Here is a 25,097-nt window from a genome sequence, read left to right on the forward strand (position 1 = left end):
CGGGGAGGGGCCCCGACCGGGAATCGAACCCGGGTCTCTGCAGTGACAGTGCAGTGTCTTTTCCCCTGGACCACCGGGGGCTCCCTATTGATAATATTTAATTCTACAAATGCCTTCTCCAAGAGAGAGTGAAATATCCACAGTACAGCTAAATGGAAAAAAATTCCCAGAATCTCCCAATTAGGGAAAGTTTCAGACGGAGGTAAAAAAGAGTGTAATTGAGACTTAAGTGGTACATACCCTGTTGTGACCTTCTGCAGAGAACACATTCACCTTTAGTTAACTATTTGAGCAAAGATATGTCTGGTATTGGTCCCGTAGTAAATAAAAGACATTCCTTCCCTCTAAATGTGAACTATGATGTGACTTGCAGCTCCAGAATGTCAGTTCAGTTTTCTTGGAGGGGAAGCTGCTTTGTAAGTGTTTGAATGGATTTGAGAAGCAGGCAGTCATATACTAAGGGGAAAAAAAGAATCCTTGAAGAAAAAGATTGATTTTCAGATTTCCCCTTTAGAATTGAAAAAGCAATTCTCTTTGTTTGTGTGCTCAATATGTAGTAAAAATAAGCCAATCACTACTATGAGTTTACATCCAGTTTCTTGACTGAAGCTCAGATTTAGCCCAGTATCTGCCTCGGGAAAGAAATACGTATGTGAGATGAAATGATGGAATTTGATGTAATACAAAAATAGTCCAACCAAGTATAACTAGAAATAACAGCATGAGAGTGAACAAAGAAAAATCCGTGCTGATAATGAGGAAAAATTTCATAGCAGCGAGGTCTAGTCTTCATTGCTAGTCTTCTGAATGGTCTCCCAAGGAAATGAGTTGAACCCTCACTGCTTTAGTTATTTTTAAAATGAACTAAACAGTCAAAATCCTTGTAAGGAGACACTCTTAATTAACAAGAAGATAGGTAAAATGACCTAATGCATCTTTTTTTCCATCTCCACTGTTAATGACTATTATTGTAGACAAAACCAGGTTTGGCAATAAAATTATGGATTTCCTATTTTCACAGCAATTTCATAGCACTCTTATTCCATAATAATAGCAGTACTTTCCCACTCTTTGTTTCCTTTTATAAACTTCTGTGTCTTACTTTTCCTTCAAAGAGGGCTGTTTTGTAGCTCTCTGACTAAAAAGAGCTGTAAGGTAGCATAATTTACTTTAAATAGTAGTGCTTGTAAGTATAAGAAATATTTGAACCTTGGGCCTCCTCATTTCATCAAAAACTTCAGTCAGACCTCAGATCCAGGGCAACAGTACTGGGAAATATGTCATGACCTATGGGTCATCCTGTGATTTGTGATTAGTATTTAGGGTTCCTCATATGATTTCAAGACTTTTTTTCTTTCCATAGAAATCAGTCTTTAGCCTGAGTGTTTTCAGACTAGCAAGAGGTCCAGGCAAAGGTGACTCCTGCTCCTCTGTCTGGGCATCTCTGGCACCTGTCACTACCCTGCATCCCTTCCCTTGTTCTCAGAAATCCCTTTTTTCAGATGGTAGTGTCATGAATTTGAATGGTTAATACTGATTTAAAAACTGAAGTAATGCTGCAATGAGTCAGGTCCTACTTCTTCGAAATGCTGTACAAATATTTGCCAGTTACTCTTACGAGAAATAAGCAAGCTATGCAACCTTGTTGCTGCTTTATCAGAAGACACATTGATTGAGGTAAAATGCAGGAAGTTCTGACTGTTATGATACGGTTATACAGCAAAGGTGGGCAAAGGGCATTGAAGCCCGTACGTACTTCATAATCAGCCCCAGATAGGCTTGTGAGTAGTATGACCAAAATTACTAGAGTATAAAATAGAGAGAGAGATGGTGCTAGTGTATATTTATTAGTGATTTACTGAGATGAACGTTCGTCCCAAGAGTTAATCCATGAATCTCCAAACCACTGTAATTATCCCTGCACAAAGGCTCTCTATTATTTGTCTGTTAAATAACAAAGCCTTTTCATTACCTAGCACTGACATAACTATAGCTGTAGTGGTAGGTAGGCAGCAAAGTAGCTTCCTCTGTTTGTGGGGGAGGGGATGTCATGGGATGAAGCCTTCCCACGTCCCTGAAAGCTCTAGCAGAATATAAATGGGATGGCCACACTTTTCTTTGAATAAAAATGACTATCGTTGTTAATATGCCAAATTTTCTATAGCACAAACGGTTGAAATCTTACGAACGGTACAAAAAGAACAAGGGACCAAAATCCTCACACAAAAATGAAAACATAGAAGCACTGGCCACAGGAAACTAACTGTATTAAATTTGGGAAACAATCCAAAAAAGGATCTGCAGTAGCCTTCTAATCTGCAACACAAGAGCAAGGATTTTCATTATGTTTTGCATTCCACATGCGCCTTTGCTTTGGAGCTCTTATGCAATTGGTGATGCAGTAAAACCATTGTATTCATAATGATTTCAAACATGTGGATGCTTCCAGGGTTTGACCTATTTTACCACTCATGCATTATACACTGAGTAAAGCTACTCTCATAAGGCAGAGTCATTAGTACTTAAAATGTATCTGTCTACTGCTGTCCCTTTTCTCTGCAAGGCTACTGATCTTTTACAATTCTAAATCAATTATTCTTTATTCAATAATTTATGTTTACATGCAGCAGTGGAAACTGCCCATGCTCATTTTAAGGCAGAGCTTAGCATATAAAGTTAATGTGGGGGGTTACAACTGTTATTAGCCCATAGCAAATATTTCTGTTAGGAGTTCCTTAACCATAGTCTAAATGATCCTTTTCAATTACCAATATTTTTTTACTTTGGAGATATAAAACATACCTGTGGTCATTACTTCCAGAGCAACAATACAACTCAGGTTTTCTGGAGGCTCATATTCAGCAAAGTCTCTAATTTCATGCTTTACTTTCAGTGGGATGAAATCTTTCCTAGTTAAGTATGTTTGAGACCTATTAGTGTCTACAGCACTCAAACTTTGCTCTTGCTACAGTAAGGTGCAAACTTCTTGAACATCAGTGTAATGCTTCAGGACCTTTCCATGAGCCAGGCTGCAAATTTTGTGTGCTCTAGTCATCTTTGTAAGGACAAACCTTCCTGCTTCTTTTTGGGAAAAAAAAAAAAAAAAAAAGGCATATCTGATCACCAAACAGTGTAGTTCAGGGCTTATTTTCTTTTGATCTGAGCCATCCTATCTGGTACTGCCAGCAAACTTGAACTTTGAAGAGAGCTGATTTCTCCAGGCTCTACCATGGATTGCCAGAGTAAGAACAGGCCCAGGTCAAATGTATTGTCTCACTGCTGAAGTGTTACCATGGGTAAGGCATACAGCATATATGGGAGATGATCTCCAGAGGTCCCTTCCAACCCTAACAATTCTGTGAGGTAGTGAAAGTAGGCTCAGATCAAAAGTTTGCTTGCCGTGGTGGGGGAAGCTAGTGAATACCACCCTTCTCCCCTCCCTCCTCTACAGGGATCTCGTTTTCTGTGGCTCAGTCTTCCTCTTTCTCCACAAAAACTGGATTAATCTCTCTGAAGCAGCTGTACAACAAAAGCTTAGGCGTCTGCCCAGAAAATCTTTCCTCTGTACCAGCTGCACTAATAGTACTGGGGCACAGATCTTCCTTTACCAACTGGGCAGAGAGAGGCCCTTCACTGTCATGTCGCTCCTTTTGACTTCTCTGACTTTTGTGAAACTATTGTAATAGAGGGAGATGCCACTGCACTGCTGAAGAAGACCATCCACTGGTCACTTCAGTGTTAGGTGACCTGGGGCAGAGACCAGAGCTATTCCTGTGGGTGAATTTAAGACAGGACCGAGGGTTTCCCTGCTTCCCAGTTCTGGTCTTACACCTTGGCTCTGAGCTCGGGTAGATGGTGATTCTCTGTCTGTCTTCGGGCTCTTGAGAGCTTTGGGGCCGAAGTGTGGTCTCTAATGAGAAATTAAATGAAACCTTTGCTGTTTCTGTGACCTCCAAAAATAGGAGCAAAGTGGAAACAGAGGCAAGAGTCAATCAGCTAGTGATTACATTAAAGAAGATGGTTCTCTGCGGAAAGCATGAAAGAGAAAACAGGCTGGTCGCTGGGACTGAAGAAACGAAAAGAAGGCTTGTGAGGTTTTGAGGTCTTTTACTTTATTTTGATCCTTTCATAGTGTATTTTAAATTCATAAATAATGGAATGAAAAAGACACCAACAAAACTCAGCCAAATGATCTTGAGCCCTCAAGCCTCAATCAAAAAATAAACACTATAATGCTTTTAAAAGGAATTAGTAATGCACAATTATAGTATTCCATGTTTAAAAATAAAGCTGTTGAATAAATGAACAATACCACGGCTGAAAAGTATTTCAGCTGAAGAGTGAAATCCCTGCAGAGAGTGATCTGTGAGATTCTGCAGGAAATCTGCATTACAATACACCATTTCCATTTCCAGGGAGGGACTCAGAGAAGGACACATGGAAGAGAAAAAAGGAATGAAAAAGTCCCAGTTCTTTATGCCTAGGTTGTAGGGGGCCTCGGCCCATCATTCTCATGCTAAACAGTTACTTTTTCTCCAGGTACCCAACTGAAATGGGAATATTTTTTGAAGGAATAGTGAATGTGAAAAAGGCTAACAGAATTGGTTCTTTGGTTAAAGAAAACGTCTCCATAGCTCGCCTAGATGCAGCAGACATGAGTTTACTTCTCTGCCTTGTTTAAAATGAAGTACGGAGTGTGTCTGAAGCACTGGGCTGCTCTGCTGCTCTTTGTCTTCTGCTCCTCCATTCCAACTGCTCCACCTCTTGTTACTAATTAAATATCTTTGCAGTGGAGGAAAGGTTTCAAGCTAGATCATTAGCCTACTAGTCAACCAGCTTACATGGGATGTGGGATGCCAGGGTCCTAAGGCTGGTCCAGTGACAATCACAGTCTGGTGTTGCTGTTCTCTGGTACAGAAGGCTACAAATAGTGTCCTCTAGGCTTGAGTCTTCTGGCTGTAATTTAACAGCTGGGGCAGGGACTTGGATACAGCCCTCCAGGGACTTGGATACGCAAAGTATTATGTCCTGGCTGACTGCCCCATTTGAAGGCTAGGGTGCAATAGGCCAGCCTCGCTTGTGTGTGGAAAAATTTACATAGGGCTGGTTTCCTTTTGCTGCAGAGTGGGAAAATTTGTGAAATCTTGGTTAAATTTGTGGGATAGGAAAAAGGGAAAAGCAGCAAGTGGAAGAAAAAAGAATAAAACTCCTGGCTTCTAGTCCCCAGGTTATTAAGCCAGCCATAGCAGAGTGTGACTAGGTCACTGTCATTAGTATGTTCATGTGGTTACAGTAGTGAAGAGTAGCAGTAAACATACTGTCTGCACCGTGCACAGCAGGCATAAAAAGTCTTTTGGCAGATGGAAAGAGCAGGCCCATCAGCCGCATAAATATGTTTGTTGCAGACTGTGCTATAACTAATACAATGGGCTGCTACCTTCTTTGTAGCAGATGAAGACAATCTTGAAAAGAAGATGCCTTTTCTCTGTTTCCTTAGCATATCATTACACACGCAGTGTCTTCTGCTTGGGCATGTGTTTAAAGGAAGAGAAACCACAAAGCAATCAACACCTTGTTATTTCTGATAATCAGAAGTTTGTGGTGATTCCAAAAGACACAAAATTTGCCCCTAACCTCTACTCCTGGAAAGCATTGAAGTCATAAGTGTTTCCTATGTTTTCCCTTAGACTGTCATCTTTTGCTTATAATATATTGTGGCTCTGCATTATACCAAAAGATGATTTAATTAGGGATAGAATAATTTGAAATTTCTGCATTTCTACAAAAACAAATGCCTACCTTCATACATGGATTTATTCACATCTACACACATAGCCTGGTGCATATTTTTATGTATGTGCATTATGTCTATGGATTTTTGTATTTATGTTTGTTGTGAGTGTATATATGAAGGCAAACATTTCAAATAGGTGTGTATGTGAGGAGGCAGTTTTAAAAGCTTATCTTACATGGTGTAAAATATACTGCTACATAAATCACAGGAAGAATTCCATCTCTAAATTAAAGTACACTCCAGAAAGAGGAGTTATTGCCTCTGAAATGTTTCTGTTAAATTCATGGAACACCATACAATTTTATTCATGTTATCATCTACGGTTGCCTGAAAGTGCAAAAAAACCCACCTTAGCCAGTAGCGAAGAAATGTGCAAAATACTGTCAAAGGAGTGGCAAAGGTCATTTCTATTGCCTGCCTTTTTATTCATTTCATTTTTGTCTTTTTTTTTTTCTCATTGCAGTTTGCTTGTGTACATTGCAAAACTTAAATGGAAGAAAATATGAGGGGGCAAAATAAATATAAAGAAACAGACGGCTGTTCAACAGTGCTGAGCTGGTATTTCCATGAATGATGTTAGACTCGTGTTTAGAATAAAAATTTGGAAAATCCACAAAGAGAAGGTTGCAGCATTGCTTTTCTCCTTTTCCCTCTCTTTTACACCTGATACATTTTAAAATTAACATCTATTTCTGTGTAGTTCGATAAATGTATCATTAAGCATAGCAGTACTGATTCCGTGAGGCACAGAAAGACCGTGAAATAGCTGGCCCGTTCATTTTCTTTGGTACTGTAGATGGCCTGTTGCTCTGTACATGGGATTTTGTTTGTGCAGGTTCAAATTCCAAACTTGCTTGCTTAACCCCTGCAATAATAGTAATTGATTAGGGTTTAACACAGCAATAACAGCATTTCCGTATGCAGGTGCTTAACATCAGGCATGGAAGCCCTGTTTGAGATCACTAAGAAAAAGGCATCGTTTTCCAGAGATGGCAGTTTTCGTTGAGTTCAGTTTTATCAGCATGTCCTTTGTATCACTGAGAAGGAGAAGCCTTGAACTCTGTAAATCAGTTGAAATATTATCTCGATCTTCTCAGTAAATGCCTTAAATTCAGATGAGCTTTTCTTGTTCGGAGTCAGGCTTAGCAAAGTGTATAAATAAATGCTGAAGTAAAAGGCAAGACTGAAGATAATCAGATTCTTAAGTGCTTTGCTGTATAAGGGCATATCTTAAGTATTTCCTCTAGTCAGTCCCTAATTGTCTGTTATGTCTGCCTTGAAATGAGATTTACAGGTGTTTTGGCAATGTTGAAAGGCAGTGTATTTTCATTTCTGTAGCCACTTCTTTACTTTTAGTGCTGTAAATTTGCTTTCTGCCTTCTTACTCCAACACTCCTTCTAACAGTAAAGAAAACTCCATGTGAAGTATGAGCACAGTCCTTGAAGGAATACTCTAGTCCATGAGATAAGAAAAAGCATTGTTAATAAAATGTGACGGATAAGTTGATCTCTGTTTAAAAAACAAAAAAAGGTGTTCTGGTTTCTGTGCAAAATGCCACTCAGTAGGTGATGGCACAGGTTTTTCAGTCCTCACAAGAGTCTGAATAGTTGCAAACCTGCAAAAGTGAAAAACGGTGGATAAACAGGGACATTACAAGTAGTAGCTGCACCTCCTGTGCAGATGCAGAGATGATACCAAGCGGAGCTTGTGCAAAACCCAGGCAAGCCTTTTCCCCAGAGGTCACTGTAAAAGAGAGGAGAAATGGTAGCTGAAACACAGATGTTACTGGGCAATACCTGAGTGCCAGGCAGTCTCAACTGTACTGCTAGGACCGTAGCAAAGGCAGAGAACAAGGTGTTGTATGCAAATATTTCCATTGAGAAGGTAAAAATTCCTGAAATCTCCATGAATAGTCTTATAAGAGTTCCAGCATAATTTTTTTGATCACAAACTTTAAAGATCCAGAGTTTTTAGATGTGTGGACTAACTGGACTGACACTAGGACCTCTAGGGCTATTTTATAGACAAGAACAAAATAGTGTCACTCCAATCCAGCAACATAAATCTCTTGTCTAGTAGCAACAGTGGCATTTTCATATTTATTTCATCTACGGAAAAGGTTAGATTTGGGCAGGGAACATATTCCCAGCCCTGTGAAACTGTTTATGGTTGCAGCTGTTTTTCCTGTTGGAACAAACTCAACGTGATTTTAAAGGTTTTCATGGAGAGAAAGCTCATCACTGAACTGTTAAAAGCCTGCTTATAGTGAGTGAAACCAGGGACCTTACAGAACTCAGAGTGTGGCTAATTTGGGCTGGAATTTGTATATTTGAATTCTGGACAATCCACGTATTAACCTGTGGAAATGATGTTTTCTGTCTCCAGAGTTTCTATGATTAAAAAGACAGGGAGACAGTTACCTCAGAGAAAATCACTGTTTGCAAATAGCGTCCCAAAATGGCTTGAATCCCTATAGTGGAGACTACCGCATATCACTCAAACTGTTTTGTGTACTCGAACTTTTGGCTTTGCTGCTCACCTACATAGCCAGTAAATATGACTGGCACATTTCATCACTGATGTAGAATTAAGGTATCAGAAAGTCCACATTTGCTTTCACCTGGTCCTAGACCGAGTTCAGCTCTGATTTCTGGCATGAACTAAGCTCCAAATTCCTTAAATTAGCATTGGCTTCTGACTCAGACACTCCTACCTTCTCCCTGACCTGTAAACAATAGCATAGGCCAGCCAACTCCTCTCCCTACCACTATACCTATAAGCACACATCTAAAAAAAATTAATTTATCTGTTTGCCCTCCAGTAAAATAGTTTTCTCAGTCTACATTTCTCAGGCCTTTATGAAGGGGACTTTTTTTTTAACTGTGACTTGTGCAAGCGACTACATGCATAATTTCTGTTTGATAAACAGTAAAAACAATGCTAAAATTAAAACATTCTTTTTTCAACATATGTAGCTGGAATGCTGAAGGCCGTTCTGCTAGTAGGGAGGGATCTTGCACACATTTATTTATCTGGTTAAACTTTGCGGCTCATCTTTAAAGCCAGCAACTTCTCAACCCCAAGCAGCAGAGCACAAGTAAAGGCAGATGGTCGAATGAAGCAGAAAGACTGACTATAAAAAGCTCAGCCTTCCAATAACACTGCTGCCTCCCAGTCTTTTTCTTACAAATCTCTCCATTTTGCCTTCCAGAGACTCACAATTAAAATTCTATTCTGCCTGTCTAATCAAGACAGCAAATCTATTGAATTGCATAATGCTTGGAATAATCAAGGAAGGATGTGACATGAATCTATTTTTCTTTACAGGTAGAAAATGAAATATTTTCTCTCTTCCCCTGAAAACAGATGGATGGCTAAGGATTTTTTATTTGGCCTATCTATTCCCTCTTGTTCCTTTCTGCCTTTGGCACTGGCCATTCACTGCTGAGTAGATTTGATCATGAGGGACCACCAGCATCAGGGCAAACAGGTTATGCTCTTTCAGTGGTAACAGTGCCGTACTGGTGTGGGAGAGGCACTGCATGTAGCAAGCAGATTGAAGTGGTGGTGCTAATCTCCTTGCTGCCTACCTCTTTACTGAAGGTTATTTTTCCAGTATCCGGGAGAACTGAATAAAATATGTATCTGCTCCCTAGTTGCTGTAGCTAAGCCCTGTTTATTAATGTACTCTGAAATCCCTTCTGCACCTCCTGTAATTCATGTTTACATCCTTTAGGGCTGGTCTGGGCTTTTGAGAAGAAAACAGGGGCTTGCAGGATTTGATCCTGAAGTCTGTGGGTTCTCACACTTCACTAAGTGACCAAACGTAACTCTGGAGCAAGGGCATGTTGCTCCCATTCAGTTGTTTTAAGAGGAGTTGTGTGAGTTTATGCAATGATTGAAATTAGCATGTAGCTTCCTATCCACCACTAAATCCCTGTGCACTGAAGTGAACAGGCAGACTACTTTTTGTGTAAAGTCAGAGAGACAATCAAACCAACTGAGCTGAATTGGTTTGTAACCCAATCACGCTTAATTTGGTTATAGGAAAAACAAGGCCCACGGAGTTTCAACCTTGTTCCTGTGCAACATCAGGAATCTGATTTGTGCCGATCTCATAATCGGGTGCAGACAACAAGGAAAACAAGTCCTTGCAGTGGTTTCTTTACTGAGCCTAACAAACCACATCTGATAAGCTATATAATTTGCTACAGCAATTTGTGCCAAAAATAAAAGGCACAGTCCTACAGTGCAGCACGTTTCTGAGAAAAACAGAACCCCACCCCTTGCCTTTGCAGCATCTTTTTCTTGCTTTTACTCTCTCAGTGAGCCTGAGCAGATGCCCTCCATTCTGAATGACTGCTTCTGCACTGCTGCTGGGGATACCTTGCCCGCCCTGCTCACCAAACTGATTTTGTCTCCTCTCTTCTCTGAAAGATGATCCAAAGCAGTGGCACTGGCAGGGTTATGAAATGAGGACAATGCCATGATGACTTGAACAGTGAAGGCTTTTTCTTGGCTGAGTGGCCCTTACTAGAGGGGGAGAAGCTGAAGACCTGAATCATCAAGTAATAAGCTATACAACTTTTTCTTAAAAAAACCCAGCCAGGTGGCTTTTGTTGTTATTGATTTGACAGTTATTCTAATCTTGTAAGAAATGTGTCTCTCTTTAGTTCAGTGACCAGAAAAGTAACTAGTTCTTCATGCGTATTTTACATATCAGGCCCCTAATGGAGAAAAAAATTCCTATGCTTTTTTTGAGTTTGCTTTTTTTTCTTTGTCCTGCTGCTTACAAAGAGAAAGGGGAATCAAAAAAAACAAATAACACAAAGTTCTGAAGAATGCAGGCTGTCAGCTATGCTGTGAAATAACTTGGAGGTTAAATGTGAATCACTGCAGTATGTTTTCTAATTTGGATTTTGCCAAGGTTACCTTAAAAACCTTAATGCTTTTTGCAGTGTTTACAACAAAAACTGCAGATGTGCTTCTTGGTTATTAAAGGGAAAGCATACGAGAGGGAGGTGGGCTAAGAGGAAAGGAGAATGAAAGGTCAATGATTTTAATTCTACCTCGCTGAATTCCAAAGTTTGAAGGGATATATTTGCTTGAAAGGTCATGCAATGGAAGGTAAGCACCCTGAAAGCAGCATGTTCAGGGTTGTACAGTGGAAATAAACAACAAGGTAACTTGCCGGGATGTTTGTGTGTCAAAGGTGACAAAAAACCTGCCTTTCTTTTCAAAGCCTCTCAGCCTTCTGCAAACTCACTGGGATCAGGACTGGAGTTTAAAGGCAACAGATTTGTGTTTGCTTTAACTCCTTAGATAAAAGCCCGATCCAGAAGCCAACAAGATTTCACTTCTTACTGAAAGCAACTAAAGGAGAGAGCAGCAGGCTTCGCATCTGAGCTGTACGTGAAATTTTCAGTGTTTGTGAGTTCACACTGTGTTCCCTTAAATATAAGAACTCTAGAAAAACAAGTGCTGGGCACAAAGATCTGCAGTGCTGACTTTGATTTATCCAGCATTATGAAAATCTTCTGATGATAATTTTGATGCCAAATATATCATACTTTTGTCCTTTGCTTGCACAGAACCCTGCACAATGGGTTCCAAATTTATGACTAGTACATCTGAGCAATACTACAACATAACAGTGAATACTGATAATGTTATTTGTTCTTCAGTTAAAGTTACCTGGAAGGAGTGAAGCCCTTCAAGTCAAGTATCAAGAAAGTTTTCCTTTAATACCCACCCCTCCTCTCTGCCCCACTGGCCATTTCTTCCTTGGTTCATTAATGAATTTTAACTATATAGCAGTTCTGGAAGGAAGGAAAGTTCTTACAGGCAAGGACAACTGAGGCGTAGGACAGAATAAGTGACTTATACAAGGTCATGCAGGAAACTTGTTGCTGTGCCAAGAACAGAGCGTAAGTTCCTTGAGTTCTAGTCAAGCTCTTTGTCCATTTACCCATCCTACTGCCTGCTTGCATAAGCCAAATAAACAACAGCAGCCACACACGCACACACACGTGCACGTAGGTACATGTGCACACATTACAAGATCGTATGCCTGCAAACAAACTCAAATGTTTGGATCAGTAGGCAAAGTGTGCTTGTGCACCTTTAGTTTAAGCAGCCATGTCTATATGCATTTTAATGCATGATGCTTAAACAAACTCAGCAGTTTAAAATTGCAGCCCATGAAGCATATGGAAGGCACAATCTTGGAAAGGTTTCTCATCTGGCAACATTTTGGTGGAATAGGGTTCATCCCAGAAATAAAGCACATGGGGTTTTAAGTTCCCTCCCCAAAATGCATGGGCACAAGGGCTTTTTGTAGGAAACTTCACTATTTCAACATGGGAACAGCTGATTTAGCCCTTGCCTCATTGTCAGAAATCTTTACTTGAAGCTGAAAAGTACCATGAGCATTGTTAGGCTGAACCATTACAGTCTGGCAGACACAAGCAGTGGTAAACAGGATTGTATAATGGTGTCAGCAGCTTTAGGAGTAGCTGGTGTTACTCAGCCTATATTTAATCCTACAGTGAGTTTGAATCTCTGTTTAGGCTTTACTCCTGTATTCCTACAAACTGCAGAAATTTTGTCTCTGCCTTAAATGAGAGGAAGATCATGCCTTAAAGAAAGGGGCTCTTATTTTTTTCAAAGCTGTACTCAATGAGCATGTTTTGGAAATACATCAGCATGACCTTTCAGCAATGTGCCAAAAAATGGGAAAAAAGGGAAAGACTTTGGGAACTGCCAACCAGGAATCATTGTTTTGTTTGTTTAAAAAAGAAAACTAGAAACCCGTCCAAGAATTTTTGTGTAAGTTAGAGGCTAAGCCGCTCTCCTTTATAATCACTCATCTTTTTCTGGATACTGTATTTTCAGTGAGGGTAGATAAAATCTGGCAACATGCTCGCTGGCTCTGTGTTTGGATTCAGTCCCCTTGACACTCCTCTGCCTCCACAAACTTTCATCTCCTAAACTCAAGGCAAGTTCACCCAGGAAAGGAAAAAGAGGGAAGGGGGCTGGGGAGAAGGCTCACGAACTGCACAATAAAAATCCAAATTGCAGCTTCTGCCATTTCTCAATGAAAAAAACATTAGAATTGGCCAAGAAGTGCAATAAAATGCTATAAATCACCCAGCTTTTATTTTCTGCACGGGAGCCCTACATATAGATGAAGTTCTGGCAATTTCTAGATACACACAGGGTTTGCAAGTGTGATTATTTCATCAGGTTATGTTGCTCTGAGTGATTTCCTTACACTCACAGAGAGTGAATTGAATAGAGACCAAAAGGTGAAAAGCTGTATACACTACTCCTTCATCCTCTCACTGCTCCCTTCCCCCTGTGCTGCCTGTTCTGCAGTGTCAGCCTTCCATGCATCATCAGCTCTCTACAAGCGATGGAAACCCCCTCGCTAGAAGTCAGAGGCCGTGTGCAAAGCTGTAGGGTTTGGCTATCCCAAATGCAGTTCTGGTGCATTTCTGATTCTCCTTCCCCCCCCTGTTTACATTCCAGCTCATTTCTCATTTTCCATGGGAAAGAAAGAGATACTAGCAGGTATAACATGGGGCCCTTTAAATAGTTCCTGATTTTCTCTTGCTAATGGGACGCTGATACATACTGTTTTACTGAGGTTCTCAACAAAATGTGCTTTTAATAGCAGTGTAACTTTTACAGGAGTTTTGTTCAAGTGGGGGAAAAAAGTTCTAAGTCAGTTATAAATTCTTTTATTGCTGATTGCTAATGTAAAGTGGAATAACTGCCATTTTGTTAAATAGAAGTGAGTCTGACAAATCCAGTCTTCCCATTTTACTTGAAGCTTGGTAATTTTTCTTAGGCGACCGTTCAAAGGGATACTGTCACTGGTTTAGATCCCAATTTAATTCACTTTAAAGCTTATTCTAATTTCACAGGTAATTAGAGATACCTTTCTTCATTTTAGACATACCTGATCTCACAGAATGATAGCAAAATCCTCAACACCAGTGTTTATATGGGACATATTAAAACACCCCCTAACATTTTATGCCCCCTCTAGCTTTACAGCTTTTCTATCAGCTAGTAAGCACTGAGCCAAATTCTGCCTCAGTGACACATATGCAGCCAGGCTCTCCCTGACCTTAATGAGTATTATGCGCCTACGTCTAAGGGCAGAATTTGACCCATTTTTTCCCAGGGTGGTAAGGGGCTCAGATGCATCTTCCATCTCCTATTTCGCTTTGCTGATGGATGAGTGCAGTGCACCAGCACAAACAATCGTGGTATGGATCCTAAACATAAATGCGGTGTTAATTTCAAGGTCTATTAGCAACACCATGAAAAAAAAAATAAATGTTTGACAGGACAAAATCTGCAGGGGAAAAGAAAACATTATTCTCAAGCTTCAGGGAGGTTATTATTACAAACAATGGAGAATCGATAAATTATATTTAACACTATTAAAGGTAGTTGACAGTGTTCCTTTGAGTGAGCACACCGAGGTCCTGAACACCGTGTGACTGCCGCCCCTGTGCCCAGAGCTTGCTAACTCACCATAGGGTCACGTTGGGAACACTCTGCGCAGCATTTGTGGAAGAGCTGCTGGGAAGTGCCCTGTGCTGAAAACAGACATACACACACACACACACACACACACACACAGCAATAAACTGAAACACAGTCTTTTTTTTTTTTTTTTTTTTTTTTTTTTTTTTTTTTTTTTTTTTTTTTTTTTTTTTTTTTTTTTTTTTCCCCTGAGCTTCTTATGCTTAATTTCTGGGTTGGTGAAGTGGGCTGGTGCACACTCTCAGGGTTATTTTTTGTTTCATATGAAAGTGAGTGGAAAGGCAAAAGCAAACAGGGTTTTGGCTACAAAAGGATGACCTTCCTTGTAAAGAATTTAAGTCTTTTAACTTCAGAGGGGAATGAGGCAGGAATGCTGTTTGTATCTGAAAACTAACATGGTGAAGGGGAGTGGGGGGAGGGAAGCGGCATCTTCCTCCTATCACTTCGGTGCTTTCAAAGTTCCCCATTTCCCAGAACTACCTCTGTAGCAGGATAATATAATTATTAGCAGCTGTTAAAACAAACAACAAACAAAAACAAAAAGCGCAGGCCAGGACTGGCATGTCTGCACATGCCTGAATGCTCTGACCGTTACACTGAAAACTCAAAAAGAGGCCCCTTTCCCCACGCCACCGCTCGGGTTCAGGCCTGGTAGAGCTGGAGCATGGAACGGCAGGGAGAAAACTGCAGCCAGAGGCATTTATTTTCATCCATTCATGTTATGAATACCGAACACTCCTCCATTTGATGAGTGGAGCATTGATTCTTTTGCTTCTCGAACATGCTTTCCCATAAACAAAGGGCAAAAGAGATGACTTATTTCAGAATCGGAGAAACACGGGGGGAACAAATGAATCAACAGAAGGAACAAATGCAAAAACTTCCATGTTTTTAAAGAGGAATATGAGGAGAGAGGGAGAAGTGGATAAAGAGGTTAAATGATTGTCTGCTTTGGTGGCTTTAAAAGTCTGACAAGTAGTAGGATTTCTGATCACATCTTTTGTTGTCATGTGGCTCGTACCTGGGATTGAAGGAGGGGATGCAGATCTTTCTCTTTCCTTTTTAATAAGATCCTTCAGGGCCTTATATTCTGGCTAAAAGTTTATAAACATGATCCTGGGAATCTGTAAAATCCAAAAGCAAATAAAACCATCCCCATGTGAATTGTTTATTAAAATCACATGATTTTTAAGTAGCTCTCATGATTCCTTGGGCCAGTTTCACAATTCTGAATGCTCAAGGCTGGCAGTATAATTTCTACCTGCTCCCTGGGACTACTTTTTCTGATTAGCTGGCTCTAGGCAGCTCCTTGGTCTGCAAATTCCAGTTCAGAATCCTCCGTTCATTTATTAACAAGGCAGAGGGGCACAGGTAGAGTGTCAGCTCCATGAATATGAATGCTCTGCTTGACTGATCTGAGTGGCTGGCACCAAAGCAGCGACTTACAGCAATTTAAAACGTGACTGCCTCCAACAGCGTGCACCCTCCCTCCCTGCTTCCAGGGTTCTATGGCCAGAACAGCGATTCGGTGTGTTAGTGCTGAGCTGCCCTGTATTTAAGCTGTGGGGTGTGAGCTGCAGTGGCTGAGGCACGGGCATATGTTTGGGTTGTATTGCTGGAGCTCTGAGGGAAGGCAGGCAATGTCTGGCCCAGGGGCAGGGCGGGCAGATGGGTTTGAAACTGCTGTAGCAGAATGCACCGGCTTTCCTCTCTCAGTCTGCAGCTAAAATGAAATACAAAATGGCACATATCGCATGCATGTCCCCTTTGTCTGGGAGGGAGAGACTTCGCTCTTTAAAGGGGCAGTACGCAGAAGCAGCAAGTTTTCTGTCGCTGCTAAGCTTGCTGGTATCTTTCCAGGCTGGATAATAATTGGCAAATGTCAAAGTATTAAACAATATTTAGTGGTAATTAAAAATGTGACTAAACTCTGAAGGTTGGCATTAAATCCAGGTAATCCCTTTAATATACTGGGCCAAACCTGCTCTAACTATTTGTGAAACTTTGCAGCTTGGACCCCTCTCCGCTGATAATGATGGTCAGTCTTGTTATCATGGACCTCTTCCTTTGTCCTTTCCTTGCCTGCCAGGCAAAGAAGCTCTGCCGCATACATTTTCTTCTTGACCCTCCTTGTCCTTTTCTCAAGTGCCTCTTATGTTGGTTAGATAAAAGGTAGCAGTGTTCTAAAACGCTGCCTCTGTAGTTTTGCTACGTAAAATGACATTCATTCTGAAGAGTGGTAAGAAAATAATGATCTCATTAGAAGAGAGTTTATCTGTCTAGTGGTTCTCTCTGTAGTGGAGATTAAATAGTAGCTAACTACAAACAATAGTCATTTAAACAAAGCATTGGCATCAGAGTTATTATCTCTCTTTCTACCCTTCAAGAACATCATCAGAAATTGATCCTCTCACCACTGAACATTTTCATCAAAGGTCCTGCATTTTAAGCTTGAAATACTAATTGTTTTGTGTGTGTGTGTGTCTATGTGTGTTCCTAAACTGGTTTCTTAGGTTGGTGTTCCTAACTAATTATCGATGATGTTTCACTTTTTTTCATAATGAACTTCCCCAGTTGTTTGTTTTTGTTTTTTTTTTTTTTTCTTTCTTCCTCAGAAAGAAAGAATACAAATCCTGACCCAAAATAGAGAGGTGAAGTAGCAGAAATAAAGGAAATAATGGTGCAAACAGCTTTTTCTCTTCTGTGTATGAGGAATGCTGGCAGTGCATGACCACTGCACATTTGGAAAATAGAATAAAAGAGATGGTTAAGAGTTGCAGACTCTACCCAAGCTGTAATCAGAATAAGAGAAGGATGGGAATGGTGAACCTGAGATTTCCAGTTTCATGCCCTATCTAGGAGAATGTTAAAGTGGAGCTGGAAAAAAAGGAGCAAGGAAGACTTGAAAATAAACATTCACCTCTCTCTCCTCTGACCCAACACCCTCAGCCTCCTCTGGTGATGGTGCATCAATTGCTTCCTTTCTGAAACAAGAACCTATTTTCCTTGGTTGATGCCTGCTCACTGCAGAACATCCACTTTTTATACTCATGCAAACTTCTAAGCTGTGGATGGGCAGAGGCATGAAAAGCAAACCATAAAGAAACATGTTCCTTAAAACTGGAACTGTCTAGTTGCTGCTCATGCTGTTGCAATTGCTACCATGCAGCATCACAGAGGGGCCTGCGTTTCAGGGATGGCAACAAGCAAAAAGTTGGCGTAGGATGATGATTGTGATGCTGGTGCATGTATGCATACATGTTGCAAACCCCAAGTTGCTTTATTGGTGGTTGATTCAAGATTGGGCATATATTCCATGTCATTTAGGAAGGAACAGCTTGTGAGAAACTTATGCTCACTGTAGTGCATGAAAATGCTTCATTACTCTAAATATCTTTTTTCAATGTGAAGATCCAGATTAATGAAGACCAAATATACAGAGCTGTCACTGTTTTTTTTTAAGTCAAATGTACCTATGCAGTCACCTACATTCATTATGACCTCCAAATGCCAATAATATCTCTAGGAAATTTGAAAGAAAGATGTCAGGCTTCTTGTTAAGAGATTTCCTGTGAAAACTGAAAACTGAAGCAATAGCTTTGTTAGAGCCTCAGTCTAGTTTGTGTTGGTCTGATCTGAACTGATTTCTTTCTGGAACAATGCCCTTTGCCATGGAAAATATTGTAAAGTATATATTTTTCTTTCCTTAAAAGTACATTTTTATTGAAAGAGACTTTTTGTCTTTTAAATGAAAAACATTTTGACCAAGTCAGCTAGGGACATAAAAGTGCCCAAATACAAGCGAGTCTAAATTCCTGACCTCTGATCTGGAGAAGTTACTGAATGCATAATGTTGAAGAATAGCAAAGAGGGAACAAGTGGAATAAAAGATAATAGCAGTGACTTCTACTACCCACATACAATAAAGAAAGAAGTTATCTAAGGACATTGTAATACTCACAGAAGCAGTTAAAAAGAAAGCAGGAGGAAAGAGAAAACAAATTATGATTAAATGGCGAAGTTCAAAATGCTGTTTGAGGTAAGCAAGATCCCCTGGAAAATGGAGAGAGCAGGAATGAAGCCAAAAGTAAAGAGTGCAAGCTATGATAAGGAAAAAGAAGATGAAAATTCTGAAGAATGGCAATTACTTGATAATAAGGGTTATTTAAATATGTGAGATACCGTAAGCCTGTCTGTCCATGGGATTTCAAGGATGCAAGGAAAGCAATTAAGGGGAACAAGGTTTTTCCAGAGAGTTTTGACAACTCCTTTGCTTGCCAGCAGGGTAGGTGGTACAGAGGAATTCAGTGATTTTGTGGAAGATCAAATTAGTTTCACATTGGTCCCGTGAACAAAAGCACTGCCTTGCATGGCAATGTCGGGCCATCTGTGCAGCTTACCTGGGGTTGTGGCTGAAAACACCTCTTCCGGAGCTAATGACAACCTGGAAGATGAGGACTTGCATGGTTGGGCTGAATCCATGGGAGCTGCCTCTGCTATTTCTGAAGATTTTTTTCATGCTGTTACAAGCCTCTGGGAGTTCAGCTCTGCTGCTTGTCCTGCTTCTCTGGGGAGCAAGGCAGTCAGGATAGCACTGGCTAATGAACGGAGCACAACAGCAGGAGGGCTTCCACCCTGGTTTATTCATTGTGGCCTCAGGTTTTACTTAGCAAAACTCCTTCACTCACAACACAAGTTTAATGCTGTCTCTGATACAGTGTATGGCTACTGTACCTTGACTTTCAATTACATTAAATCCTATTATAATCACTTTCTTTATAACAAATCCTCTTTAACACCTGAAAAGCTCAGTTTCCATGGGTGCAGTGCTGTGTTCTTGAAATAAAAAACAGAGGGATTCTAATGGAAATGCATTAACTGGGAGAATACTTTGAAAATGTGCCTGGCATGAAAGACCTTCAGCACACAGCTTACATTCAAATAGCAACGGGAAAAAAAAATTCTCAGAGCCAAGCACTTGTACACTAGCTGCCTTAAGATAGAGTGTCTGAATCACTGTGTTATCTCAGTAAAACATCTTGTATGGAAAATCATCACTATCCAAAGACAGGTCAAGTACAGGTTATCTAAGTACTATTATTATAGAACTGAATGTTTTCCATCAAAACAGAAGCAAGAATTTGAAGAGACTTACAGTGATGGCCAAAAAGCTCAGTGGTATAGTTGATAAACCACAAAGCTTCTTTGTGACTTTTGTTGTTGTTGTTACTGCTTTTTTTTTCTGGCTGGCAGGAAGGCACCAAAAGAAGTATGCCACATTGTCTTACAATTCTTTTCCTGATTCTACCCTTCCTGGAAAAATAAGAGATTTTGTGTATGATTCACGTGATGTTTGGTTTTTCTTGGATAAAAATTGCTGTGCTGTTGCCTATTAAAATGAGAAATAATGACTCTGTTGCACTTCATTGGGGGACATAGAGAAACAGAGGAAGAGTATTTCTAATACAGATGCAGGTTTGGTACCCCCATCCAAACAACTGGGTCTTTCTCAAGCATATTACATATAGCTTGAAAAACAAATGCTTACTCAGGGGTCCTAGGACATTGCAAGTAAAATGAATTACATAACTCATGCCTTTAGGGCCTTCATCTTGGTTCTGTTTTCCATACTATTGGAGTTTGCTGAGGGAACCTGAAAGCCTGAACTACACCTGTATAGTAACAAACTATGTGTGAGGTCCTCTCACACTTTGATCAAACACTGAAGAATAGATAACACATTTGCATATAGTTCTCAGCAGTAGAAAAATTCGCAACCCTATCTGTCCCTGTGCTTTCTCAGTGCAATACCTAAGTGGACAATACGCTGCAGAGACACTGTTTGTAGTAAGTGTTTTCTTGCACAGATCTTGCTTGTGAAATAATTAACCACATTAACTTATGTAACTCCTCCTGGTACTTATATACTTTCTTTAAATGCCACCAAAGTTTTTTGCATTTTAAGAAGTACCTCTCTTCTGATTTCTAGTAGTAGTGCTGGTAAATGCTTTGTTGATTTGGGAAGACTACCCTCATGGTCCTTCTAGACCACATCAGCAACAAAAAATGATGTAATGATCATGGTTGTACAGTGTAGGCAACTGCCTTCTGACGTACATCTCTGTTTTGGTGATAGTGTGGCCCTATGTGATGTTGTGATGACTAAAACTGCACCATGAGGGGTTGGAGTCTGTCATAAAGTATGTGCACACATTTCTCCTTGATTTTCAAACTAGGAAGACAGGAATGTATGCTGGCAGGTTCTGCTGTATACTGTTAGAATATGGCAGAAAATGACGGCACTGCTGAATGGTGAATGTGCACTGTGAAATTAGGCAATACTCTCTTCGAAGGGATAAAACCCTCTATTTTTTTCTATATAGAAATCTTTTTATAGATTATTGTGTGTATAATTCTGTGGAAGTAGCATACTTTTTTTTTTTTTTGCAAAGGGGAGCTAAAAAATTGTCTGAATTTTGTGGAAAGGTTATGTAACTGTACTCTTTCTTTAAATAGTACTTTTTATTCATACTGCTTACTTTCTCATCAGTAGGGGAAAAAAAGGAAAAAAAAATCATATTTTCCTAGTACAAAAGGTAATTTCCAAAGGACTGTAATTAGCTCATGAAAACTCTGTCTTTTGTCATATCTCCTCAGCTGAAATGCAAAAAAGGATGGACCTTTTTCTTTGTAAAACAAAAACATAGCATATGAGGTAAGGAAGCCTAAAGGAATCATATGACAATTTATGTCTTAGGTTTACAGAAAATGATATTGCAGCAGTACTGTGGATTCATGATTTCTCTCTCTGATTGCCAACTTTTGGAAAACCTAGAAGTGGCAACTGTCATCTATTTCTTTGCTCATCTCTCCTGAGAGAGAACTTGGAGCCTTATAAAAATGAGGTACAGTTCAAGTGCTAATGGGGAGATAAGAAGGAAGCTATAAAAGCCCTAATACTGCAAGGTGACTCTAGCACAGTCACATATACTTTTGATTTCGGAGGATCAACTGAGTTCACCATTGTTTTTTGGCCCCAAACAGGAGGAAAGGGGTACTAATAGAAAGAAAAAGACTGGCAGGGATTTGGGTAAAAGGAAAGAGATGAATAAGGAGAAAAAAGAAAAGGGATAAATTGATGGCAGTGGATAATAAAGAATGGATCCTGCTGAAAAAGAATGGTCTGGCAGAAAAGATATTTACAAAAATAATTGTGTTAATTTCATTTTGGGTGATGTTTTTGAATTCCGTATTAAAAGATTGTAATTTTTAGCAATAGCCTTAAGTCTTATCCCTTTTGGGAAATACTCAGTGAGGACATGGACTACTCTTCAATTAAACTTAATTCAAAACCTCCTATACTAAATTTATGTAAAACAAAGACAACAAAGAAAAAAAATCATGGGAATAAGAGTAACTAAAATCTTTCCACCCTCTCACGCTCATCTTTCTTATATGTTCTTGTCCTGAAATACTGCCAATAAGTGATTTATTTATAATAATAAACACACGATGCAACCATTTCTGTTGCATCCCTTAGATTATGTCGTGGATGAAGGGAGAAATATCTTCTGAACAAAGGCTCTTCTTTACATAAAGATATAGCTAATCCTAAAATAATAAAAAAATATACTGTAAATAAATTTGGAGCCTATAAATAGAACTCAATTTTAAAGGGCTTACTTAAATAGGCTCCAACCACAAAATAGAAGTTTATTGAAATATGGTTTTAAATAGAAGTTTATTTGAGTAAGCATAAGCCATAAATTTCAAATCCAGATTTAGAACCCCCCAAATTTTAGGACTATTTGGAGATATGGATTTTGTTTCATCCCATTATACTGGAGGTTACTTGTCATTTAGATTAAGGGTCACATTTCATATGCATCCAAAATCTGGAATTTGGTTATCTGCTCTGGTTAAAAAGCTATAACTAAAGAACACACAAGAACCTCTTTATTTCTACCACTTGTATTTTAATCAAGTACTACAAATTTTTTTTGTAGTTGTGTTGTTCTATACTTAACAACCATTTTTAATATGAGTTTTTTCAATAAGAATAAAGACATTGACCATTAAGTTAATGAAAATAGTGAAGGTAGGAAAACTATAAAAAATGCTACAAGGTATTACTAAACATGCATCTAAGCAGATTGAGAATATTGTATGGTTTATTACTTGAGGAGCAATGTGGGATACTGTAACTAAAATCTGTTTCATAATTCAAATACTCAAGAGGATAGACTTATGGTTGCAAATAGTGTACTCAGCATAAATTTAATGGAACTATGCCAGTTCATAGCAGGAGGCTCTCTGCATCTCAGAGGGGTTGACTTAGGCTTCTGAAAAAAATTATCAGTGCAGTGACAGTGTCTCCCACTGCAGTTGGCACTGAGGGCCTCGGTGGCAAAAAGCTGGTGTTGCCCTTGATGAGAGCTGGCTCTGAGAGCAAGCAATGGCCATGTTCTGACAGAAGGGTTGTTTCTGTGAGGCTAGGGAAGAAGAGATAGGCTTTGGTATACTCCGAGGTAGGAAAGGCAAGAAAGATGCTGCTAGATAAGCACGTTTCCAAAGCTGCAGCAGCCCCAGCATTGTTGATTGGCTTGGTTTCTCTGCTGGGAAGATGGGCACAGGGAAGAAACATTGGTGTAAGGAGGGCAAGGTAAATATAGCAGTAGATGATGAAGCCATGTGTGACTAGATGCTTTTTGGTAGGCCTCCTGGCTAAATCTGATGAATCATTATGCTTTGGGGAAGCAGAAGAACTGGCCATGTGAAATGTGGGATCGTGTTCATAGGGAACTGCAAGTGTCTTTCCTGCTGCACTACAGGCCACCACAATAGTAGGTAAAAAGATGCCTCTTAAGAAATGACACCAGGTTGCTTGACATATCTGCTCTTTTGACTCAGTTCTGTTTTGTAGCAGCTAAGTGTGCTACAGGCTCCTTAAGTGAAAGCTCGACTCGGGTGAAGCCCATGAGTTTTTTGTTATGGCCTGCAGCGTAGCAGGGATTTTAGCCATAGGTCAAATCTACTCTGAAAAAGTAAGGTGAAAAAAAAAAAGTCTAGGCCCTCTGGATGGGAAGTGCCTAAAATTCCCTTGCTAAGACTGGGTTATTCTGCCCTTTGAATACTTTGCTTACACCTTTGTAGGTGGCCTGACTACACATGAAAGTTGGAAATTTAAGTGGAGGGGCAGACAATATTAGCAGGTATTTGTTGATTATAATAAAACAGACTAAGGGAAATACAGGGAAATGTCTTAATTTTTCTCAAACTAAATGGCCATCCTTACTGGACTTTTCATAGACTCCTTGACATTTTACTCATATGATCAGTATATAGTCATGTCTGCTTTCAAATCAAGAAGAGTAAAAAGATCTTTTGTTCACCATTGCATTAATTCTTCTTTAACGCCTGCTCAAATGCCTGATTCTTCAGGCTTTAGCATGCTCAGAGATGAGAGACTGCAGGATAAATACTAGCTAATACACTAGAAATAATGCAGTATCCCTGTGGAAGAAGAATTAAGTACTTGATTTTGACTGGTTTGACTAGTGAGGTTGTTAGTAAGAAAAAAAGAAGGGGGGAAAAAAAAAGGAATTGCAGAACTGTAATACAGTGTTTTAGAAATTTTATATACCTTGTTGTGCAGCTTCAGTAGGCTGCTGGAGACCTAACAGGAAGCTCAGTACAATTAGTACAAGGCAGCCAAATCTTTTCGAATAGTGGATAGCCTCTGAGTTTCAGGAATGTCTCTTATGCTTTTGGCAAAGGTTGATGAGTCATATATATTCCTTGTGTGTTCAACATGAGGATCAGACTAAAATTAACCCCATTCTGAGGCAGAAGGTAGGCAACTTGACACTGTGATCCATTATGCTAAAGAGAAATGTTTCTGTCTAAACCCAGAGGTAAACTGCACAGACAAGGAGTCATTGAAATGAATTATGTGGCCAATCTTGTTAGGCCTAGGTCAGAAGCAGAGATATCTCTCTATTTCTGTTCCTCTACCTCCTAAGTACATTTAGCCTTTACACTATTAGACTTCCCTAGGCCCTTTTTCAAAATGTCACCTGCTCCACAAATTCCAGCATTTTGTATTTTTAGATGCTGGGGTCAGGATGAGTGCAAAAATAATGACATTTCTGCCCTTACAAGTAATTCCTTCATTTTATTGCTTGTAGGAATGAGCCGTAATACGGAGTAAAGGAAAACTGCTTAACCATTTTAACCTCTCACAGCCTGAGAGAGAAATTACAAAGAAAATGAGCCTCTTCCTAACCTGATAACCTTCCTTGTACCTAACACCCTCATGAAGAAGTCCCTTCCTGGTGTGCTTTAGAAGCTTACATACATGATGGACAAGGGGGGAAGGTATTGTTAGGCGTTATGTTCCTCTATCCATTCTGGAAAGCATCTTTGCCTGAAAACCAGCTGATCTGATACTCTAATTTCACCAATGACAATTTATTTATTGTTATTTCATTTAGCACTTACTTTTTTTTTTTTTTCCTTCAGAGCTTGTTCTAAGCCTCTCTTTCTGTCTTTGAATTAAGATCCTTTTCTCCCTCTCTGTTCCCCCCTTAATGTACAAGGCTATGTCACTACACCTGAACAAGGAAGTGAAGCTATTTTATGTGGAATCGATTATGACTGACAGACTCCAACATGCCATTTGCAAATGGGAAGATCTGGTTTAAAATTTTTTTCTCCTAAGACAAGTCCTGCTGCTGAGTGCAC

General features: G+C 39.7%; 1 long non-coding RNA gene across 3 annotated transcripts in view; it reads left to right on the forward strand.

Moving 5' to 3' along the window:
- LOC114059510 overlaps positions 1-25,097 on the forward strand; it is a 38,011-nt gene that overhangs the window by 7,225 nt on the left and 5,689 nt on the right. The window lies entirely within an intron of this gene.

The sequence above is a fragment of the Empidonax traillii genome, unplaced genomic scaffold, assembly GCF_003031625.1.
Source record: "Empidonax traillii isolate 1590-97213 ecotype Southwest subspecies unplaced genomic scaffold, ASM303162v1 scaffold229:size1690559, whole genome shotgun sequence".
In the NCBI taxonomy this organism is placed as follows: domain Eukaryota; kingdom Metazoa; phylum Chordata; class Aves; order Passeriformes; family Tyrannidae; genus Empidonax; species Empidonax traillii.